This window comes from Mus pahari, chromosome 19, assembly GCF_900095145.1.
Source record: "Mus pahari chromosome 19, PAHARI_EIJ_v1.1, whole genome shotgun sequence".
NCBI classification, from domain to species: domain Eukaryota; kingdom Metazoa; phylum Chordata; class Mammalia; order Rodentia; family Muridae; genus Mus; species Mus pahari.
The window spans coordinates 41,503,883-41,513,374 of record NC_034608.1 but is presented as its reverse complement, the minus strand read 5'-3'; positions in this window follow the sequence as shown (position 1 = coordinate 41,513,374).

Here is a 9,492-nt window from a genome sequence, read left to right as displayed (position 1 = left end):
TTGAGACTTCAAACTTCAGCCCAAATGTTAAGTGGATATTCAATTGCAAATGTGTCTGCTTTGCATTCCCTAGGGGCCCACGGCTGGCATTCATGTGTTAATCAGAGTTCGGGGAAACAATGTTGTTCATCAATACCAAGAATCGTACAAATTGTTAATGCAAAGGAACTTTCAGGAAGCCAAAAGGGAACACACTTCAAAGTGAAGAAGCAGCCCCTAGTCTATTATATAAAATGCAAATCTCCGCCTTCTGCAAGTATGCCTTGCCTTTCTTTGGATTACCAAAGGTTTTGTATACAAGTCTGTTTGCAAAGATTTACCTTCACACACAAATTTCTCAGGCCTTCATTAGCCTGCAGGACCTTGCGGAACTATAGGGGCTGCTCTGATTGACACACAAGCACGCTCCGCTCTTTTTGCCCTGCCACCATCCATCACCACCAAAGAAAATCTTGAAACCAAAGGATTTGCCTCTGCAACACCCAAACTTTCTAGGTCCCCACATCTTGAAGTATAGGTTATTATAGCATGATAGTCCACAGGAAGCCCTTGCTCTACTTGAAACCTAGTGACTTGGCTACTGGACTGCATTTGCCTGGGGGTTGATCATGTTTTCTCCACAGCCATATAAGTGACTTCTTGGGGAAAAATTAAACGATTATGTCATACATGCGGGAACTCAGACGCATAGACAGACATGCTCATGCCTTGCTGCTTTGTCACAGTGCATTTTAGTAACAATAAATTCAGAATCTGTGTAGGTTCTATAGGCTGAATTTTGCCAAGCGGTACCGGTTTATCTTGATAGCTGTGACACCATGTGATATGTTTGTAAAAAGATAAAGTGCTAGGAGATATGAGAATATGTTCTATGGGGGTGTGGTGAGGTATGGGGGGAAGGGGGTGCCTCAGCGGGCCCCTGCCAAGGCATCCCTTCCCCTGAGGGACCAGCCACACGATGGTATAGTATAGAATAGAGTTTATTTAGGGCATAGGGAGGGGAGTTAAGAGGGTAGTAGAGACAGAGAAAGGCAGAGAGAGGGAGAGAGTAGAGAAGTAGAGGCCGGCCATGACCATGGGGAGGGAGGGGGGAAGGGAAGCAAGGAGAGAGAGGAAAAGAGGAACAGGAGACCAAGAGAGCAAGGAGGGGGCCAAGCAGCCCCTTTTATAGTGAGTCGGGCCTACCTGACTGTTGCCAGGTAACTGTGGGGCGGAGCTTAGACAGAACGCAAACATCCCGGGCTTAAGATAGAAGAGCTGGAACTAAAAATTCTTCGAGATTAACCTGTGGGAGGAGCAGTTTTCAGAGGACAAGAAACCCTTTCTCAGCCCCATCTAACAAATGGTGTGTGAGACAAAACCCAAGAAATACTGTCCGGAGGAGGTAACATAAAAGACCGTACTGCAGGGGGCCAGGTGCTCTGGGGGGGGGTCCTTCCTCAGTTCACTAGCCCGCTTCCACTCTTGGGAGTTCCTTTTCTTTTCTTAATAAAGCTGTCTGTTTCTAATCTATGCCTAATTTAAAAGGCATGATTTTCTCTCCAGATCTTCCATCCGGCAGTTGCCAGATTTTTTTTGGAACCTAACCTATACCATATTTTCTCCAAACATATAATAAAACTGTCCTCAAGGTTCCTTTTTAATCCATTCATTCATTTATTTATTTATCATTCATTCATTCATTCATTCATTATTAAAGGGAACCTTCGTTTCCCCAGTAACATGTGATGACCCAGACAGGAATGGCCTCTAAAGACTACAGGGATGCTGCCACTCAGGCGAGTTTCTCCTCAAGTTCAGGCAGCTAACCTTTGAATCTGCAGGATGTATCTTTGTGTCACACCCCTAGCATACCGCACCCAGTTCTCCAGTGTACCTACAATCGGGGGTCCTGGTTGATAAACTATTTCTCTGCTGCCAGTGAAATGAATCAATCCAAATTATAAATTATTAAATTATATTAAAGGCAGATTAAATTATATTAAAGGCAGATTTATTGGGAAGTTGCTTTCTGGTGGAGTTCACTGGCCCAAGGACTGGGGCCAAGGAAGTCACCATGGGGAGAAGGTCGGAGGGTGGGTGTTAGCATTCTGCCTAAGCTCCGCCCCACAGTTACCTGGCAACAGCCAGGAGTGCCTGCTTGGCCCCTCATCTCTCTCTTGCTCCTCTCTTGCTTTCTCTTGCTCTTGCTTTCCTTTCCCCCCTCTCTCTCCTCTTGCTCACAGCCGGCCTCTGCTCCTCTACTTTTCTTCCCTTCTCTCCCTCTCCCTCCACCCCCATCCCCTCTCTCTGCCTCTACTACCCTCTTGACTCCCCTCCCCATGCCCTGAATAAACTCTATTCTATACCATCTTGTGGCTGGTCCCTCGCAGGGGAAGGGATGCCTCAGCATGGGCCCGCTGAAGGTACCCCCTCCCCCCATACCTCACCACACCCCCATAGTACATATCCCCTCCTCTCCTTATAAACACACCCATGGGGAGAAAGGACCCACGCACAGAGAGAGAAGAGAAAGAGGAGAGAGAAGGAAATAGAGAAGACCAAAATGTCTGGATTATATAGGGAAGAGTCTTTGAGGGGAGGGCAGTCCAGCTCCTGGTTGGAAAGTTTAGGATTGGGGGGCAGATATGCCAGGTAGGGGCTGAGGGATGCTGGGAGAACGCAGGGACCAGGTCTGCTTTTATATGTGAAATATGCACCTCAGCCCCTTGTCCCAGGGTCTGAAACAAAACACTGGTATTAGGAGAAGTTGTTCTGTGGAATAGGTAAATATTGCCTGTGCAAAACATTAGCTTATAAAGAGAATGAAATAAAAAAAAAATTTTTTTTAAAGTGCTTTATTGAAGTAGGATGAATCTCCTATCAGAATGGGAGGGGAAACCCGGACCCACATTAGGGTTCTTTTGTTTTGTTTTTTGTTTTTGTTTTTGTTTTTTTTGAGACAGGGTTTCTCTGTGTAGTCCTGGCTGTCCTGGAATTCACTTTGTAGATCAGGCTGTCCTCGAACTCAGAAATCCGCCTGCCTCTGCCTCCAGAGTGCTGGGATTAAAGGCGTGCGCCACCATCGCCCTGCTCACATTGAGGTTCTAAGTTAAGCATTTCCCAAGACCCCTGGGTCTTCCCACCTACCTTATCTTCTCTCCCAAATTTTGCCCCTGAGCAGGACTTTTTCTTCTCTCAGCAGGTTTCATGAGAAATAAGTTTCCTTCTCTGGTGGTTTCAATGAAAATGGTGCCCAAAGCCTCTCACGGAGGGGCATTGTTAGAAGGCGTATCCCTGGGGCGGTGGGCGTGGCCTTGTTAAAGAAAGTGGTCACTAGAGCTGGGCTTTGAGGTTTCAAGTGCTCCACCCAGGCCCAGTGTCACTCAGTCTTCCTGCTCCCTGCTGATCCAGACGTGTCTACTGCTGCCTGCCGCCATGCTTCCCACCACTGCCGATAATGGACTAAACCTCTGAACTGTAAGCCACCCACAATTACACGTTTTTCTTTATATGGTGTCCCTTTACAGCAATAAAATTCTAAGTTACCCTCTTAGAAACCCTAAGTTGCTCTCAGATGTTGATATCAACTGTTGATAGAGGAGGGGGCCGAAACTATTCTGCTGCTTCAAGATAGCACAAGGGAAGCCGGGCGTGGTGGCGCACGCCTTAATCTCAGCACTCGGGAGGCAGAGGCAGGCGGATTTCTGAGTTCGAGGTCAGCCTGGTCTACAAAGTGAGTTCCAGGACAGCCAGAGCTACACAGAGAAACCCTGTCTCGAAAAAACCAAAAAAAAAAAAAAAAAGATACCACAAAGGTGACAGGAGAAAGAGCAGCAGCTGGAGTGTCTCTGAGCATGGCCGCCTAAGTGTCCATGATAAGTTACAGTAAATGGTGGATATCTGGAGCATAGGACAGTTATTTGGTGATAACGTGTCTTGGTGTGTTGTGTGAGTGAGGTAGCATCTGTCCTATACTTAAAGTGACCAGATTAGTAGTCTAACTCTGACTGAATGGGTAATTAAGTCAACAGTTGGGGTAGTTTTGTTTTTTCACAGAAGCCTTTGTGTACGGTATCATAGCTGTTAATGAACCCAGTGATCCCTTTACCTCTGTTGTCCCCTGCAAGGCATACGCCATTGAGATGACCACCAGTCTGGCTCAAAACCTTGAGTTTTCATTGGTTAGCTCGAGTTCAGAGGTCAGCTATTTGACCTGTTTTATGACGATCTACTGTGGAACAAACACAGAGGAACAAGGTCGGGGAGATGGTCTTATTTTACATGAGTCTGGTTTGACAGATTAGGGTGTAACTGTGCAATTAGCTCTTTGTTGTATCAGACTCCTGCACGGGCAAGAGAATGCCTGGAAATGTTACAAGAAATCAATTAAAGCAGCCGTCTCATTGGCAGAACTTCCCAGCTACAGATGTCCCCGACCATGGGCCAGATGTAATTCCCGGTGGAATTGACATTATGGGTCCAAACTGAGTGAAATCTGGATTTCATTTATTTTGAGGGCACAATCAGACATCAGCATCTAATTAACATTAAGAGAGGAAATATAAGCTCATTATTGTAGGATTCTCATGCAGAGAGATGGGACAGAGGTTTTCTTCCAGGGAGCACCACTGGTTCGTGCCAGCACTGGCTCTGTGGATTTACATCCACAGACTGAACCCCCTAAGCATTGGGATATAGCCTTGGGTATCCTTCCTTAGTTTCCCTTTACAGTTTAGACCGTCTCCCTTAAATGGTAACTTATATTCTGGTTGGGTGGTCTATGTTATGGGGTTGTGGCAGAGTCACTCATGCACACATAGATATGATTATGCCATATTACCTTCCCTTGGTTCTGGAGGACTCTTCACAAACTACCCAGGTCAAAAAGAGCATCATCATGACATACAGGGTTATATGTCCTTCACATCGTTACTTGTATTGCCTACGTCCTTCTATTGCTGGAGACAAGCCTTATAACCAGGGGAGCTATACAGGGTGAGAGTGGACAAGTCCCCCCAAAGGATTTTGAATCTTCCAACATCAAAAGGCATCTCCCAAATAACTCCCAGTGTTCCAGACATTCCGGGTCTAGTCTAGAATGTGAGCCATTTTTCTCCTGTTATCTGTGGTTTCTTCCATGTTTCTTTACTCATCCAGATCCCAACGTGTGCCTTATAAGGGATGGAATGATGTTAACGTTGGTCAGCCCAGCCCCTGGCCTTAGTTCAGCTACTATTGGGGCTATGTTCTGGGCCAGTGTAGGACATTTTATCTTCATCTTTAACCCATGCCCTAGGCACCTTGAAAGGGAAACACAGATTCTCATTGTGGCCTCTATGAGACTCTAAAGGTGTCATTCTTCTCCCTTGGGAGGTTATGAGAGTCAGGAGTTTGACTTGTGATTTCCCTAGGTTCGGGCTATTTGGCTGTGGGTAATATGAAGCCAGGCAGCTTTCTAAGAGGCACCCAACCCATTAGAGGCATAGGACAGTCAGGGCAGTATAGGAACTTGTGAATGACTTCATAGTCCCCTAAATTGTGTTGTTAATGTGATAAGAAAGGGGTGAACAGCTCATGTGGCTTCCACAGTAGGGACTTGTCCCAGTTAGAGGGGAGCTATAGGTTAAGTCACCACAAAATGTTATGCTTTGGTATCGACCTAAACTCGATGGGCTGGCTCCCTATAGTCATTTAGAGCAGAGTTTATTTGGGGGGGGGGGCGTTGAGGAGGGGCTGACAAAATGAAGCTCCATCATTCCAAATGTTTTGGATAGTTTCCCATGTCAACCAAACCAATAAAATCATCTTTGGGGGGTCTCGTACAGTCATAGCTTTGGTTGGTAACCATGAGACCATAGAAGTAACTCGAAGAAATGACTTGGGTACTGGAGAGTTGGTAACATTCTTGAATTACATGGCTTCTCCCTTCTCTCCTGGGAGGGGTACAATTCGATGATGATGATGATGATGATGATGATGATGATGATGATGATGATGATGAATACCCTTGGGGTCACTTACTCTTCCAGTGGCCTTCTTAAGAGCAACAAGCACATCGGTTCCAGTCCAATCTCACTCACAGGTGTGGCAGTCCTTGTCAGTTCCTTCTCTGACCTTGGCCTTGGTCCTGGCCCTGCAGGGTACCTTTCCAGATGTGCACTGACCTTTCTACCAGGGTAGCAGCGAAATGAGCACCATTTTTAAATTTTTTAAGTTTGCGTTTGATTGGGCTCTTGGTCTCAGCTGAGAAATGCCTTCTCTGCAACCTCTTTGGCCTGCCTTCATTCCAAGGAAGCCTTCTAACTTCTGCACTTGACATCAGATGTCCCCTTGGGTCTGACCAACTTAGTCGTTTGCTGATTCTCACTCACGTCTGGGTCAAAGGGGAAAGTGTGGTGTGTGTTCTGCTGGCTCTCAGGAATGAATGCCTTGGGCTTTCCTGGGGTGCCTGGAGACCTCTGAGATTTCGCTCATGGGCTTGACCTTTTCTCCTCGTTCTTGCATGTTATTGAAAAGCCCCTCATGTTAATTGAGGCAGCGGAAATTCCTGGCTATTATTAGGGTCCCTTTAGGTATCTTCCTTGGAGAACTAATTCTGGGCATAAGCCTGGTGCTTTAGCAGTTTCACAAACCAGGGAGCAAGTATTCAAATAGATGAGCCTATGGGACCATTCTCATTCAAACGACCATTCAATTCACACAACTCAAAAAACATCACCTGCTTGGCATCTCGAAGTTGCCTGAATAATTCAATAGTGTGTGTGTGTGTGTGTGTGTGTGTGTGTGTGTTAAACAGAGTCAGCAGAATGAGAGGCGATGAGTCCAAGTGGGCTTGTACGTCTGGATGGTGGATTCCATTCTATCAGCCCCAACCTAGTCTTCTCAGTGGATGAGGAAGTTTAGTTTTTCCAGCTCAAGAGACGAGCTGTGGCAAAAGGCTGATACATGAAAGTACATTTCCCCCTTGCATCTGGCATCTCGGTCACAGTAGTTTTCCTCAGTTACATTTGCAGAGACTCTCAGCAACAACGAGGCACAGGGCTGCCAGCAGGTCCTTCTGGGACTTCCCGGCTAGAGTATATAGGGTTCGAACCAGTGGCTCTGGAGTGGCTGAAGTCAGGAGGTCTCAAGTGGCTTTGTAGGGGTGGCGGCTTCAGGGGTGTGGATGGCCTCTAGCATGGGCCTGGCTGTGGTAGGTGTAGGGAGTACAGACAGCTCTGGGGGGTACAGTGGGCATAAGACAAGGGACTTCCTTTGGCTTCCAAACTTCTCGGGTCCTGGTTTGTATTCCGAGGAAGACATCATCTGAGCCACTATAACTGTACAGTTCTCTTCGGACAGGCCGTGAGCCAGAGTAGTACAGAGAGCAATTAATAGGGGATTTGGGCAAACATCTCTAACTCCAGTTCAAACCCCTGTGCAGGCAGGCATTGCATGTACAAGGAATACACACACACACACACACACACACACACACACACACACACTCACACCTGCGTTCCCCACGATGACTTTAAACACTCTGCTAACTAGTTCATTATCTAGTGTCCCTTTGGAAGGGACTGACTGAAGAAGGCCAATCAATTTCATAGAACGTCAACACCATAATCTCCTGAATATCTCCTTTATTACAGGTTAAATCATGCCCTCTACTGGGATAAGTTTACTTGTCTGTAACCCATTTTCTCCTTTAAGAAAACACCAATCACACACAAGAAGAAGAAAGGGGGCACGAGCAACCCCTTTGTCCATCTTTGTCCACTCTCCTGGTAAAGCTATCTCAGGTACCTTTTAGTACTGTATAAACCCCAATGTTAGGATATCTGCATAGAGCCACCATAAGCCATAGGAGCCTTTCTATGGCCCCACAGTCTAAAGATGCCTTGGCTGTGTTAAAACTTGTCTGCCTTAGTTATTCGCACTCGCACAAGCAGCTGCCCAGTGACCTAGAGTCACAGCCCGGTTTCCTGCAAGGCTAATTGGGCAACTCAGGGAAGCAATCAGGCTTCCATTGTGCCTCTGAGAAGTAAGCAAGCCAAAACAAACGCATGCCTCTACCGGTCCGATGGGCGGCACGCCCTCGGTAGGTTCACAGTTCTGACTGATTCCTTTGTGTTCCTGGACCCCTTGCCCCAGAATGCCAGGAAGGCTAGCCCCCTTCCAAATCAATCAGTCCACTGGTGCCAGGTGAGGTCACCTTACCTGGCATCCTAGAGTTTGTACCCCAGTGGCAAGGGGGATGAAATCACTGTCTCCAAATCCAGAGCAAGTACCCCTAAAGGGTGCGGGATTGTCATGCAGAGAGATGGGACCCTGGGAGCCTATGCAGGAGCAGCATGCATGCTAGCACTGGCTGCATGTGCTCCCTTCCTCAGGGCCATGCACAGCAGGATGTAACCTTCTGGATCCTCCCTTTGCATTTTAGCCCTTTTGTCTCATTCTATGGTCATGTACCTCCTGGTCGTATGGGTGTAGCTCTCCTGTGCAAAGGGTACTGATTATGCCATGCTGCCTCCCCTTCTGGGAGGGCCTACCACACAATCAGGTCTTGTAAGTCTGTGCATCGATGTCCCTGCATCATTTAGGTATCCTGAAACCTGTGAGTTTGAGAGCAGGGTAGCTGATAGTGTCCTTTAGTCGAGGATCACAGAAGGTCAGGCTGCAGAAGGATGCTTTAGAGCTGCATTAGAGGTGTGTTCCACAGATCGTAAGAAAAGAAGAGAAAGGAAAGAAAGAAAAAAAAACCTTAAGTTTAGCTGCAGGTGGGCATCCCGGTGTTGCACTGAGCCAAGCTCATGATGTCCTACACCCGGGCAGCATTTCCTCATCAAGAAAAAGATGATTCCCAAAACCAACTACTGAAAAATATAAATAGCAACTTACATTTAACTTTGACCTTTGAACTTAAATTAATAGTTAACATTCAAGTATATGTATGGATATAAAATCTCTAAAGCCTCATCTTTTACATACTTTAAACAATTTACTTAGCTCCTTATGAGCTGTGAATGTGAAGGAGAACATGGGGAAATATGAGAAGATTTGGATGAAGGAAAGGGAAGGGAGAAATGATGCAAGAAGAGCCTCAAAAATAAAAATAAATAAATAAATAAATAAAATAAAAGGTAGTATTGGAGAACACCTCCTTAATAAAAGACATTTGAGTCTCAGCTACATACATAGGACAATATGTTAATATGCTATTAAACTACAGGACTTTATAAGTCCCAGGTGTAAACCTTATAGAAAACACAAGACAGTCTTTGTTTGTTTTTATTTTTTTTTATTTTGCTAAATATAAACATTTATTCTCTGAATAGAATTATCAATATCCCTTTCATGTTATAATTAGATACTTCACTATCACAAATTATATTTCAAATTTTGGTAAATGAAAACATTAAGATGGATTTAGAGATTCAAATAAATAAGTATTTCTGTCCATTCTAGTAATCAGCCAGTTCTTTTTTTTTAACATTTTATTATTATTATTATTATTATTATTATTAC